Source organism: Mastigoproctus giganteus, chromosome 8 (genome assembly GCF_048544385.1).
Source record: "Mastigoproctus giganteus isolate SK-2022 chromosome 8, ASM4854438v1, whole genome shotgun sequence".
Taxonomy (NCBI): domain Eukaryota; kingdom Metazoa; phylum Arthropoda; class Arachnida; order Uropygi; family Thelyphonidae; genus Mastigoproctus; species Mastigoproctus giganteus.
Window position 1 is genome coordinate 50,000,295 of NC_143582.1, and position 15,538 is coordinate 50,015,832.

General features: G+C 36.6%; 1 protein-coding gene across 1 annotated transcript in view; it reads left to right on the forward strand.

Annotated features, from left to right (window-relative positions):
* The window catches only part of Su(var)3-3 (lysine-specific histone demethylase Su(var)3-3), an 801,787-nt gene that overhangs the window by 358,317 nt on the left and 427,932 nt on the right, over positions 1-15,538 (forward strand). The gene's annotated exons all lie outside the window — the stretch shown is intronic.

A 15,538-nucleotide genomic window follows, 5' to 3' on the forward strand; every position in this document is an offset into this window, starting at 1 on the left:
CCACTCGGATACGCGTATAAGAGTAAGACTGGAACTTAAATCTACCACTTGATATAATAGTGTAGTCTCAGTCAATTCATTAGCGCACAGTAATGAACAGTCACGTAAGACCCCCTCCCCGTTCCAATTAATTATTGGGATGTTAAGTGTTTTAGTACGAGCTACTGAATCTGCATTCATGTTTTGCTGGTCGTGCGCTGTTTGATAATGAAATATTGTTTGAAAATTTCTGGGTGTTTTGAACCCTCCTTACAGTCAGTGTTTATGTTTGTGGAGAAATATAAGAAGAGAAACTGACTTTTAATTATCGGGCGAAGACCAGCCTACAAATCAGAACTGTCTGTGATACAATCACCGTATCCCTCATTTTATATATTTTTTTCCGTTTTAAAGCCCATTTCCTTAGATCCGTCCCCCCCACCCCCGTGTGTGATTACGTCCACACTATATCTAGTATGTATTGAACGGCAGGTGTGAGCGGGGGGAGGGGTAAGGTTCTCGTTAACGAGACATTTTATTAGCTCGCGGTGGAGGCCGCCAAACTCCAAGAAGCGTCAATGTCAGGGGCCATTTAACTGTTCGAAATGGAATAGGTGGGTCTACCTAGAGGTGCAGTAAGGTGCGGTCTAACTTGCTGGCTGACGGCACTTAACGCCTGCATCTTATCATACTGCCAATTAACTGTCTTCGTCTATTCTGAAGCACGCTGTTTTAGAAGAGAAGTGAAATGGCTATCTTCACTTTCTACAAAGCGTTTGTTCTCTCTGCCAGTCTTTGCTGCTCTTCGCGAGATGTGAACATAGGGCCAGGCGTTACCACTTATTCTTCTGCGTTAACAAAATAGATTAGTTTTTCTTTGTTCGAGTTGTATAGGCATGCCATTTACTACAATTTATTGCACCTCGAAGTGACTTTATTGTTAATTGCTATGTTTGATTGATGTTACAGCCTTCTGTAGTATTCATAACATTTCTTTATTACTGGGGGCAATTTCTATTTGCTCCTCAGTCATCTTTGATCTCCAATAGTATGTATTTAGCGAGAATTACGTGATTTGTTTTAAAAGTTTTCTGTGGTGTTGGTATGTTTTTATTCAAACAAGTCATGTTCTTTTTTTATTTTATTTATTATTATTTTTTTTTTTTTCAAAAGGTAGTGGATATTTCTCTTACTTCGGCATGCATTTATATCTTTTAATGTGATTACCCTTCGTTGCATAATTTTTTTTTTATGTTGTTGTAATTTCACTTAATTGTTGCTCCTCTACTCTAATCTTTGCATATACTACTTCAGATTATTGTAAAATAAGGTATTCCTAATTACACTAAGATGTTTACTTTTTAATGAATTTAAAAAAAAAATCATTGCCTGTATTTTGAAGTCGATCTCCCAGTTTGTATGGGACTGGCCAATTTCAGAGAGACACTACATTATTGAGAGGTAGCTCTCCCTCCTTCTTGCCATCATGATTTCTGTTGTGATTCACATATGTCATCGAAATACTTTGTATTACAACAACATAACACAACCATTTCGGCGCCTCCGTAGCCAGGTGGGCAGGAGCAGCAGTGCGTAGCACACGCTTCTTGATCAGACCGGGGTTCGAGCCCGTGACCACCTGACCTTTCCATATACGGGGGATGCGGAAAAGTCAGGAAATGACCGCCGCATATCCCCGGAGCAATATGGCCTTAGTTGCTAATGCTCCTAAAAACCAAATAACAACAACAACACAACCATTTTTATGTGCGTCATCTTCCATCGCTTTGGCCCTCTGGAGCTATATACCGTAACACGTTCTTTGAAGCGCTTTAGTATGTTTGCAGACATCGCGAAAGGTTAAAGATTTTTGTGCGGAGAAGTAGGGCCGTTTCCCTTGAGTTATTCCAGGATTTTCTGCTCACATAACAGGCAAATCAGCTCTAGAACACACACACACGACGAACTAACTTCTTGGGAGTTCTTGCTTGTATCATTGCTTGTAATCGCAGTTTTTCTCGCGGAATGCCTTCCCGTGTAAATCATATCATAATTTATCAGTGCCATCCATTGATATCATGTTTGATAAGCAAGATTGGCCGTTCTATCCTGAAGAACGTGCTGCTTGGAATGCCCCAGTGAAATAAAAATTGCCATCTGTGAGGAATTAATGAAACAACTATTCATTGTATAATTCACTTCCAGGTTAGTCAGTTCAGATGTTTATTTTGGTAACTGATTTTTTAATTGTGGTAACTGATTTTTGTATAAGCATTCTATTAGATTGCATTATTTAGTTTCATAGTTATCATCTTATTCAAATGGAATTTGTCTTGCTTATGGCTTTAAAAACCTTCCTAGAGTTACAATTTATTAACTGCCTTTAACTAACAACTCGTTGTGTGTCAGTTATTTCCACAAAAATTCCATTGTGAACGTGTATTGCAAAGTAACCGTCAAACATGGCCAATAGTGGCATCTACAATTTATATTGATGCGCACATATACCATATATTTTAAAAATATGTCTCACGTGGTATTTTAGGAAATTACTCCTGGTTACAATCCCCACATTTTATAGTATTTTTATTATAAAATTACTCTCTTAATATGTTTTCGCTTAGTAACGAATGGGCCTGGTGTACATGGTTGAAATAACAAATTATACGTGTATATTTGTTATGTTTTCGCTTTATAAGGCATTTTTCAGGATCACATAAACAAGAAATTTTTGCCTTGTCTTATTAGTACTGGAAGGATACTAGACAAGTGGGGGAAAACAAAATTACTTCTGTTTTTTATTTGCATATTTTATAAAATGAAAGAAAATATAACAAAAGTACCCGATGTTTTCTTACCCAGCATTTAATGGAATATACCAAGCTGTCGCATAGGTAAATTGAACATTTTGGTGTATAACGCGGCAATTGGGATGCCCTATATTTGTAGGATTTACAAGATCCCTTGCGATAGCATGGTCTCATTCTTCATTTCGCATTTAATCGTTGTGGTCACGTTGAGTGACACCTTTTCCATCTCGGTCTCTGATACAGCTGAAAACTTGTTGAACATCTTATGTTTGCTGAGGAATCGGAAGTGCATGTTGAACCAGACAAGACGGCACACTTGCTGCTTAGCTAATCCATCTACTCAGAATGCTGGCAACTTGGCGCGGGTCTTAAGAAATCGACAAACAGCAATAAATTGGCACCAGAGCGGCGTGAACGACACGACATAGAAATCGATTTTCTATAAGAATTTCCAAATACTTTTCTTGGTCGCGAAATATTTGAGTGTGCTCGATACTGAACTGCCCACTACATAATGGCTGTAACGCCGTATTAAATTTCCATACAAACAAGTGTTTTATTCATCTTGAAAACAGGTGTATGTTATTGTTTAAATTGCGAATGGATAAATATTTAATCCGCCGTGCATAATCCTCCGTTATATATGGTGACTGCAATTTAAGTATTTAGATGAAGTTTTTTTTTTTTTTTTTTGTTAGGGTTACTGCTAACAGGACTGATATTACGTGACGGTTTAAATAATGCGTTCGCTTTGATCAGAGTGAAATCGCGAGCAACCATTTGGCGTTAATTCAGAGTGATAAAAGTGGGTGTGGTTCGCCTCTTCCTGAATGGAACGACTGGGACTCAGTGAAATGAGAAATGACCGCTTTCGTTCCTTTGAAAAGCTTTATTGTTGGATAGGTATGTTTACTGAAGTCAAACGGGACGAAAAGGCTTTCTCTTCTGTCTTTGAATTCTAGTTAGTAAAGCGCGTTCCTTTTATAACTAAGGTGCATTCTTTAGCACTTGGGAAAGTAATCTGGCTGAGCAATAAATAACACCGACCACTCAGCACTTTTAAATGAACTTTTTATTCCGTAATGTTTGGTACTTTTTAGCTGGCGATATGTTGTTGTGTAGCTAGAACATTTGTTCGAGAAAGGCGATCGTTTTTGGTACCATTGTGTTGTTTCTATTCGTGTATAAATTGTATTTTATAAACGAATCGCAGTTTATAAATTTTATAAATCGCATTTAGTAAGCGATTTTTTCGATATGTATCCTTTTTTAAAGATTTTAAGACATGGAAAATAAAATGTGTCCCTGGAGTTGAAGACCTGCTTCATTCTGCACCACACTCCACTTCTCTTGCCTTTTCGCTTATGTGATTGTGACAGTCCTCAGTTTGATTAGAGAACTGTAATCTCTCTTCTTGAGATACTTATTTGTTGGAGTATCAGTTTTAGATATAGCCCTTCCCGTAGCTTCCCTCTTCTTTGTCTCTTCTTTTATATCTATCTCAACTTTTTGAGGTCACCATATCTAAGTACCACTAGGTTTGAATCATCAGTAACGGTGATTAATTGAATGTCAATCCATATTAGATGTAGATGGTAATCTTTGCTTTAAGTACCTCCTTTTGAAACGGTGTACTATTATAGTTATCTTATATCTCAATGTAAAATGGTAATGCTGCGTATATTTCAGGGAGTGGATTTTCAATTGTGATAATGGAGAATTTGAGAGTTCAAGTTTAGGCCGATGGTGTGCGCATAAATGATAATAATATGTATTAATATTATGTATGCACTTAGGACTAGAAAAAAAAAAAAAAATACCCGCTGACTGGATTCCTAGATGGACTTACAAGGGAAAAATTTATCTTACAATATGTGATATGTAGCTACAGCATTATAATAATCGGTAATAATATAGTCGTTTAGCATTTTCCGATAAGTCATTCCGTTTTGGTCTTGATAATTAAAACGTAAACAAGAATCAGTTTAATAATTTTTTTAACACATAACAGCGCAGTTTATAGGAGATTCGTCAGACATTTGATTCTGGAAAGTGTGGTAATTAAAGATGGTACAGATTATTATTATTCGACTAAATAAATGTTGTGTTGTGCAAATTGAATTAACGCGACATACCGCAAGGTAAGATTTTAAAGTAGTGCCTTCTAATATATACAATACATATACGTTAATGTGGTTTAAAAAGTCTACTTCTGTGGTATGGATTTTTAGGCCTCATAGTAATCAGTGATTTAATTTGTTAATAAATGTTTTCTGAAAAGTCGTTTTTATAATACATACGGTATTTTCAAATATCTTTGAAAATATGTATTATGAATTGGAAGAATTAGTACTATGATTGCACGTTTGAGTGTTGGGTTTATTAATCAGTAAATTTCCTTCCAGGGTGGCATGTTTTTTTCCCCCTTAATCTCATTTGCATCATTTGCCCCCCCCCCGGCAAAAGAATCAAGGAAGAGTTAGGGGGGGGGACTCCTAAATCCAGTTTTGACTGCGAATATCCGAAGTAATACGAACACAGTTGAGACATCTATTTTCGTGCACCTAGTATGGTTGTGCTTGTAATTCTGATTTACAGTGCCAGTTAGTCATTAACTCATTAAATTATGATATCAAACTCAATTCCTGGTGAAGACTTTTCCAATGATATTATGATTTTTCTTTGTAGATGCAAAACGCGATGCAAAATTATTGTAATAGATTTTTCACATCCAAGTCATATTTTGATTCCACTCTTTCGTAAACACTTCAGTTTAGTGTACGCTGCCTATATATTTGAGGCGCAATAAATTTAGCAATCAGACATTTTCTCCCTCTGATAGTTCAAAAAACGACTCTTCAACCCACTGATAAATTTTCGCCAAGTTTACGAACTGCCTTAGCATCCATCAAAACTTAGGCAATCACATCTGAGTTCGGTATTGATTCACGGCCTCTGAGGCGCGCTCTCTAAAAGAAGCACGGCACACTGTTTCATAGGTCAAATGAATTAAATTTTTTTTTTTTTTTTTGTGTGTGTGTAAAATTTTTAGATAAGATTTTTTTTATACACAAAGTTAAAATATTTAATACCGTTTTCTTCAAACTAGTATTTTTTGCCTCTTGTTAAAATCTAAGCATGCATTAAGATTAGAACGATCTTGCATATCACAAAATGAAGCGTGGTTACAATTAAAGATTTGATAAATATGCATTACTCGTTAAGAACTACTGTATTTCTTAAATCAGCCGAACGATTGGTTCTTTTATTTTTTTCTTCCGATGGTTTCCATAGCAGCTCAGTTGGCATGATGCGTCGACGACTGTAAGAATTTCTGAATTCCTCTTCATTCGAGGCGGTAGTTGGTCGATCTCAGGCGCAGAGTGGCGCATTATAGCCTTAGTCGCCGATGCGCTAATAAAACTCAAAACAACCAATCAGACGCAGGGTGTGGGGTTCCCTGCTAGTTGTTCCGTGTTTTTCATCCCGCATTACACACAGATAGGCCCGTAAACACAATTCTACAGACATAATACATTTACGGTTATGAGCACACGTTTGGGGCCGTTAATGCCAATATTTAATATTAATTTATTCTTCTGATGGTTTACTGGATCATGGTTGGATTTTCCATTAAGCATATTAGACAGTTGTTTAGGTCTGCGGAAGGATCAAGCTTTAAAGAAACAATACAGTGTCACCCGTGTTCCTCACTACATTTACATAAAAAGACAGAAAAGCTTGCATATGTAGGAATTCGGGAATTATAAATCCGGCCCAGCATTGTACGTATATAGTAATTCGTTTTAAAATACAGTTAAAAAAAAAAAAAAAAAAAATTGAAACCATAACTTTATGCTTCTTTTCTTCCTTTTTGTGATCGAGTGTTTCAAATTCGAATTAAATCATCGAAGAATCCATGTTCCAAAAAGATTAATTTGTTATTCGAACTTTTAGATTCATTCTGATTTCTGTTCTGTACTCTGTACATCCATTTTGGAAGTTTACATTAGTGAAATAATAGTACCACATGTATTGTGAGCTCTTTTCATACTGTTAAAGTTCATCTTTCGACGAAAAGAAATCAAATATAGTTAGCACTGATTTATATCCGTCTCACACCCGGTCGTAACAGTGACTGAAGGCGTTCCGGGGACATTAATGCCGGGCCAGGCCGTTCCTCATCCATAGTCATTTCTTCCATCAACATTTATAACTGTCACTAGCTCAGTCTTTGGACCTCTGAACGCTGTTATTACTAGGCTACGGAGCAGGTGTTAAAGAGTTCGATAAACGAGTTTTTATTCCGTTGATTAAATGGAGAGCCATTTCGTAAGGAATAGAAGTGATCCTTAATGTTTGACGAAGGAGATGTGATTTGGTCTGTACTTGATACTTTTCTGGAAACAGTATTTCGTGCGCCCTTTAATCTCCTTATGACATTCACCATAAAAACAGCGTTGCGGCTGCTCTACAGACATTTAATTCGCTTTCGGTAGAGTGTTAAAAGTTATCTGTTTTATTATGCATGTGCATCTAACATTGATCTGAAGATTAACAGTTCTATTCGAATTTCTAAACAGTGGATCTCTTTTTAGATGAGGGTATTATCTAGTATATTGTATGCTTTTTTATCACTGATAACTACAGTGTTAATGTCTTTTGTATATTTTACTATTATTAAATATCATATATCTATTTTTTACTTAATTCACAATACGTGTAGTCGCCTACAAGGATTTGATATATTCGTTCAGTTACCCTGCAATCGTTTACCCTTTCCTTTATCCGAATTACTTTACTTCCTTGAATAGTAACTTCAATAATAATAGACCTTCCTCCACCTACCTAATAACGTGTTGAGTCTCCCCTAGATGCTGATAACGTCTTGAACACGCCCTGACTTGGATGCCACAGATTGCGGAAAATAAGAACCGCATATCATACAGCTCGTACTCCCTCCCAACCTACAGATACTCGATAGGATTGGGCTCTGGGGTCTAGCTCCAAGGGAGGAGAGTGAAGTCTTCTGAAAATTCTGAAAATCACATCTGTACACGTCTGATTTGTTGACGTGATGCAACAAGTACGCAAAAAAATTCTCGGGGTCAACCCGGAACGTACCGCTGACTAACTCAACCCCGATTGAAATGGCCACATGAAATTCATGAAAAAGATCTCAGGGGTCGAAAGATATTTATGAATTAATTTTCCCCATAACTTAATGATTGTAATGTAATGAGGAATAAAACAGAACTAGTTGAGGAAATTGACTTTTATGCTTTGAGAATTTTGTTGTATAGTATAGTATGGTTTATAATGATAGTGTTAATTATTATGTTAACTGCCCATATAGTTAAAGTGGCTTACGTCTGTCAAAAGGCCGATTTGCAGTTGTGCGGCTAAAAAAAAAAACAGGAATAATTCACGGGGGGGGGGGGGACTCTGTTCTCTCCTCTTGAAATCTTCTAACCTCAGTTTCGACTGAAGGAATTTCTCCAGTCGTCGACGGGAATCAAACTCAGACCTCTCCAAACAAGTTACAAATAGCGAAACCACTATATTGTCACGAAGGACAGGATTATAATGGCTAATTGATGCAAGGAAGTGGGCTCTTTTTGCATTTCCAAAAAAATAAAAATAAATAAAATAAAATAATAAAAATATTCAAATTTTTATTATTTATAAAAAAAATTATATATTTTTTTCAGGCTTTCCAGACCTGAACAAAGTATTCTAGCGGTCTCAATAAAGGTTTCAAAATATAATTTATAAAAATCATATTTTTTTTAAAATTATAAAAGTGCCCTTCTCTAAAAAGTGCCTATCCAATTCCGCTCTGAACTTTACCAAACTATCAACCTCAACTACCGTGGCAGGTAATTCATTCCATTGATCTATATAACACGCTGCCTGAAAGTAAACTTCATGAAATCTAGCCTTCTGTTACTCTCGAAAATTTTGTATTTGTGCCTCCTGGTTTTTCTCTCTTCCGCCATTGAAAATATATCTCCCTTGTTCATTTTCCTAATTCACTTCAGGACCTTCTATATCTCTGTCACGTCCCTCAACTCCCCAAGATTTCTAGTTGCCAAGCTTTGCAGCCGCACTTTTTAAACCGTTCTTCACATGAACATTGATTATCCCCTCCCATAAATGCGGTTGCCCTTCTCAGAACCCTTTCTACAAGTTCTGTGTCGTTTTGGAAGTGTGCTTTTCAGACCTGAACAAAGTATTCTAGCGGTCTCAATAAAGGTATGATGACAATCTAAAGTATAGACGATGAAATGACCTTAATTTCTTAATTCTCACAATAGAAGAAGCTATATATATCATAAACATAACACCATGTGCTTTCCTTAGCCGCCTGTTTAAACAGAATGGAAAATTTCATGTGTGACTGAATCGGAACTCCTAAATTTTTTCGTTCTGGACCACTTTTAATTACCCCCCCCCCCCAACCCAGCTTGTAAGTAACTCCTGGATTTCTATTCCCTAGGTGTAAAACCTTACATTTAGAAGCATTAAATTTGAGTTACCACTTTTCAGACCATTTGTGGTCTTTGCCGTAAACTAAGTTCCTACGTTTAATTCATAGCAAACCTCTCTTTCTTATTTTCCTTAATGAGGAAAATAAGGAACAGAAGTAGCCCCAAACACATCATTGAACATTGCTACGCAGGTCCTCCGCGCCTCCGCAGCCAGGTGGGAAGGAGCAGCAGTGCATAGCACACGCTTCTTGATTAGACCGGGGTTCGAGCCCGTCACCACCAAATACGGAGGATGCGGAAAGGTCAGGGAATGACCACCGCATATCCCGGAGCAATATGGTCTTAGTTGCTAATGCTCCCAAAAAAACCAAATAACAATAACAAACAAGCAGGTCCTCCCTGGAGTATGTCAATTTATGACTTTTCCTCACAATTGGAGGAAAAGAAAAAAAAAAAAAAAAAAGAATGCTGTTGTATGTTCATCGATGAAATTAGTGTTATTTTAAATTCTAAACGCAGTTGCGCAATTTTAGAATAAATGAATATGCTGTTATAATTTTTTTTTTAAATTCATTAAAATTCGTCACATTTTGAGAGAGGGGGGAATCATTATTTTAAAACAGCGACATTTCAGTCTTATAAGATTCTTGCAGTAATTTTGCTGGCTGCAAGAACAATATAGACTGCATAGACAATGAACTGGTCTTAATTTCTTAATTCTCGCAGTGGAAGAAACTTGACTTTACAACGAGTTGCCCTGGTATTGCAAACTTTCAAACAAAAGGCCTCGCCAAAAGGTTAACGTCCATTTCTTTAAAAAATAATGAGACCACTATGGCAACCTGTTTCAGGTCTAATTGGTACCTGATATGCTGCCAATGAGCCGCCATGCGGTACACGAAATAGGAGTTTTCAAAGTTACAGTATAGCCAAAGCTATTTGTTTTGTCTGAGTGTTACACCTAGAGACAATGAGGATCGGTTAGTTCTGAAACAGACTATCATAGAGGCCACATATCTTAAACAAATATCTAAACTTTTGAACAAGGCCAACTGTTTAAAAGTAGTGCAATACCAGGGAAACTCATTATAAAGGCAGGTGTTCTGTTGTGAGAATTAAGGCTGTTGTTGCATTATCAGTGCGTTAGAAATACTGTTGGCTGCAAAAGCAGGCGAAAAGACAAGGTAGTTTTGAAAAAAAATTAATAATTCTTTGAAGCCATATATAGCTTTAGTTTATTATAACTTTGAAACTCTCTCTCTCATTTATTTCTATCTCTTATTCAGTAAACTTCGTAACTTCTATCGCGAACTGCGCTTTCAAATTACAGTACTATAGTATGGTTGGTCATTCAGTGCGTTTGTGAGTGACGTCACTTAGGACAAGCTAAGGAGAAAGAGAAAACGAAAATGCCAAGTGTGGATACAGCTGGAAAATGTATGCTTCGTTAAATCTATAGTTTGTCTTCCATAAACAGCGACTTGCTGCTGCGCACAATCAAGAAATTTAATTCCACAAAACGAGTGTACTGCGTCCCCGATTGATCATGCAGCTCGCCACTGCATAGCTGAAGCAGGAAGAAAAACAACATGCGACTAACGGTCACTGACCTTGAGCTGCTTGTTGGTAATTGCTCTACTATAGTTAAAGTGGCTTAGGAAACGAAACTTGGCGATATTTGTTATTAAGTGCAAGAAATTGAGCGAATTCCTCCACAGTACATTATTCAAAACAAATCTATTGCTATTCCGACATCATTTGCTCATATTTAACAAATTGAACTGTTATTTACATTTTAATTATTAGCACTATCTTTTAGTCGATATAAATATTTACAGATGTAAATAAATTCAGTTGTAAATGCTCAGTATTCATTGAAATGTGGCTGAAACTGCTCAACCACATAGTATACATCTCCAGAATCTAGCACCTTTCGATCCCTGAGGTTGCCGGATTTTAAAAAGTTTATTGCATTTGCAAAAACAGCATTTAAAGTGAAGGGGATTGAGTAATTTAAACTGTAATGAGATAGTAGAGCATAAAGTTTGGAAACACTGCAATAAAATTTATTGGAATATCGAGAGCTAGGAATTGCATTGATTTTTCTTGATAGATTCAGTTGAGGTTAGGTATATTACCTTCACTGGAAGATAAATAGGGTATCTAAACAGTTAATATATCTTAAACCTTGGTTGCTTACTCAGTAAGCGCTTTTATGTCAGTTAACTGGGAATTTTGAATTTTATCATTTATGATGTGAAATGAGCACTAGTAATCCTAATGTTTAAGAACTTTTGTTTTGATCTGCCTTTATTTTACAGGATTAGCCAATTTCTTTCCTAAATTCTTTGCTAATTGAAGTCTCCTGCTACATGATAAACTTTACATCCAGTGAACCTGTTTGAAGGTAATATTATGTAAATGGTAATAGGTCCCGTAAGCAGTTAAACAGTGTTAGTATACCGATGGGAGGATTAAATACCAAAATAATTTCAATCAAAAATAAACAGATGACTCAGACAAGGTTCGTTGCATTATTTCCAGTGTTATCTTATTACTTTTTATTGTTATATAGCTGTACGACAGTATTGTATAGCAATCTCATACTTCGCTAGTTTTCTACAAGGTTTAAAGAAAAACTTTTTTTTTTTTTTTTGTTATTGTTAACGGTGCTTTCAGAAAACCTGGAGTAACGAAAAAACCTGTTCATTCAACGTCTGTTGTTCCTTTTTTATTTTTTCTCCGGTTTAGACATTTGTGGCGAAAACTCAAAATTTTTCCCTCAGTCAAGAAGACAGCATGATCTTCTGCAAGTGTTCCATAGAAATGCATCTCCGTTCTGATGTAGCGTGAGGAGGATCAGTTGGGCCGGTTCGGTGGCTGGCAATAGTTTTTCTCTCAACTCTGAATTCCTTATAAAGCATACACGACAGCTATGATTGATTCTGTTGAAGTCGCTGTCCTGAAACGAACCAGCTCTCCAAAGATACGCATCTCACTATGAGAGAGCTTCAGATAAAAGGATATTTCAGACGCATGTCGAGAGATAGATATTCCAGTCATGAATGATGCAGAAGCGGCTGTCTGTCCGATATCATAGCCTCTGTTAACAAATAATGAACCAGTAGACTAGCGAGCGAATGTTTAGGGGGAAGAGGGGAAATTTTCAACTTGAATTTGCCAATAGCATCTGACGTGCTGTTCATATTTGTTTAGTTGTACGAGATTCAATTTCTGGACACCTGACTCTCGAGACCCAAGTGTAGCGCTACGTGACACACGCCAACATTTTTTGCTTCAAATGCGGCCACTTGTCGCCGAAGGTCACTCTATTTAAAGTGTAATTTTTTTTTTTTTTTTTTTCACCTGAGTACTTCAGCTTTTTTTTTGTAGATTTGAAGAATACATGTTTATGTACTTATGTAAAAAGCGTTCACTGCATCATAGTATCACTCATTATGTTACGAAAATACACTGCATCCTCATTCCCGCAGCAGGAAGAAAAAAGTGCAGACCCTCCCTCCCTCCAGTATTTGAAGCAGCAGCAGAAAAAAATGCTCTCTAATTCTAGAAATTTTTCTGCAGCGACCTTTTTTTTAGTTGCATTTGCAAATGTGTAAACGGCTGTCTAGCTTTAGAATGTCCATCCGCCACAAGTAAGACCTTTTTTTTTTAAAATCTATCTCAGTAAATAGATAAAAAAATAAATTAAAAATAGATAAAAAAAATAAGTTTATATTAAATCTCAAAATTCACATCTTTAAAATGTTACTTGAAAATAATTAAATAAAAGTACACTTCACCACTTGAATATTGTTTTCATAAGTGTATTAGTTAGAAAAGTTAAAAATAATTTAAATACCAATAAAACAATATTCATGTAATGAAAATAATGTGATTTCTTAAAATTTACCAAGTATTCACGTAATACCCCTCTCTAACTCAATTGAATGAAAGTAATTTGAAAAAAAAAAAAATAAAAATAAATAAAAATAAAAATAATAATAATAAATAAATTAAATTAAATTAAATCAAAAAATAATAATAATAAAAAAAATAATTCGAACGTGCTTGAAATGTAACGCAGTGCGTAAGTTGCTTAATTTATTTCATTATTATTATTATTATTATTATTATTATCTTCTGCTTTTTAAGAAATTCAATTACATTACTGAATAAAATTTCCTTAGTTTCCTTCTTAGGACGGGGACATATTTAGAATAGTAATATTCCACTGTTCATAAGCAAAGTGAAAACCAATGTAATAGTAGACTCGCATTTTTGTCTTGCTAATTAAAAAGTACGCGGCGCATGATTACATCGTAAGTACATATAATATATTTGAAATTTTTGAATTTCTTGTAAAAATCGGGAAAATGATATTTTACAATGAATTGCATTAAAAAGGAGCTTAATTAATAGTTAAGAGCAGCAATGGCTCAATACGTTCTACGTTATAAGTAAATTAGTTTAGAAATGGAAGATTTACCTCTATGATGTCTTGTAGAACACTTCAGTGCTCATACTCTCCTTAATTGAATAATTATACAAATAGATTATATGTATTGCGCTCCCTCGTAGACAAGATCAGCGATCCAATGCACCCCGGAATCGGTGACCCGCGGACCCCAAGCCGCGACCCCAAAATACATCGAATCACCGCCCCAATCTTTGAGCGAGAGAATACAATACGTCCGTATTTTAAAAACAATTTAAATGATTTGAGACCAAATAAATACATAGTGAATTCATACTCTTAATACTTAAAAAAAACTAACATTGAAACATAAAAAAAATTAAGAATCCTATAAAACATTTAAGAAACTGAAGAATTTTGTACTTCGCTGAAGCGGCTTTTCGATCAGGGTCATGATCACAGTAAAGTGAAATCGCGGGTATTGCGGGGGAATTTTATAGCAGGGAGATTAGTTGCGATCCTGGCGCATGCGCGTGAAGGACCATGAATCTTAGATGGGGTAGGAGCGACGTACATTGACTGAATTTTGATGTAATTTAATTTCAAGTGTCTCCGAAATTAATAGTTTGGTGTAATCATGTTGGATGCTGAGAATGCGTGTTCGGAGCTCCACAAGCTGGGTTTTCGAGAGAGAGACTTCACCAACCGCAATCAGCTGTCTCAGCTTGCATGATGCATCGAATGGCTTCATTGGTCCACTAGTGTCAATCGGTTCTGAGGAGTGAAGAGTTTTGCTGCATCCTATTCCCATGAAACGGGCAGGTGTGGAGGATGCCTGAAGAAACCTCTGTTGCCGGAGTGCAGCGTGTCAATAATGAAGTTCGAAGAAGGTGATTGTGGTGTGGCATTGTTTCTTTATGGCTCAGAGCTTTGTGGAGAGTTATGAACGGATGGCTACCTTAACATTTTAGACAATTCGATTCCTCTCTAAAATGTGGCAGTTTTTTTTGGTACAGACTCATGTTCGTTTCAACACTATAATGCACCATACCATATCGCTGTTTCGGTTTCATAATGGTTAATGGATATGAATGTACAAAAGTTGGAACGAGCTGAAACATCAAGTAAGGCTGTGCCTACTGTAGTCTGTGGTTCGTTGCTGGAAAGAGTATATATACACACACACACACACTCCTTCCACGGTGGTGGAAGGAGTGCATGTGTGTCACAGCGACTGGGGGGGGGGGTAGCCAGACACGCTATTGTAAGTGGCTGTTATGTCAGTGTAAACCTGGCGAGTGTGTACCCGCATATTTTTTTTATAGGGTAGGATATTGTGTAATGTTCTTTATTGTTTCCTGTACTACATATTTATTTATATACTCAGTGATCAAATTCTGATCGCTCCATTAGTAATGGACTATGCTGCATAGCTCACAATATAAAAAGCCGAACAACTTCTTACACTGGAGCAGTGGTAATTGGTATCTAGTGGTGTAAGTCAAAGTGATAAAGTAGCAGTTACGGAAAGTAGTAAAGATATCGCGGGGTTTCAAAAGGGCATGATTGTGGGAGCTCGTGCGTCGGGTGGTTCTAAATCGGAAACGCCATGTTTTATTGGTTGCACACTGCCAACTGTGTGCCTCCCGCCGACAGAACTGTACAGGATTACGCAAGGTGGATGTTCGTGGTAAGCGAAGGGTGCAGCGCGTTGTACGGGCTGAACGGCAAGTCACTGCGATAAATGACAACAATAACCCAAATGGCGATGCGCCGCACACTCTGACTTATGGGTTCCACAGCAGACGTCCCAAGAGACATCTTCCCCTCACCGCTGATCA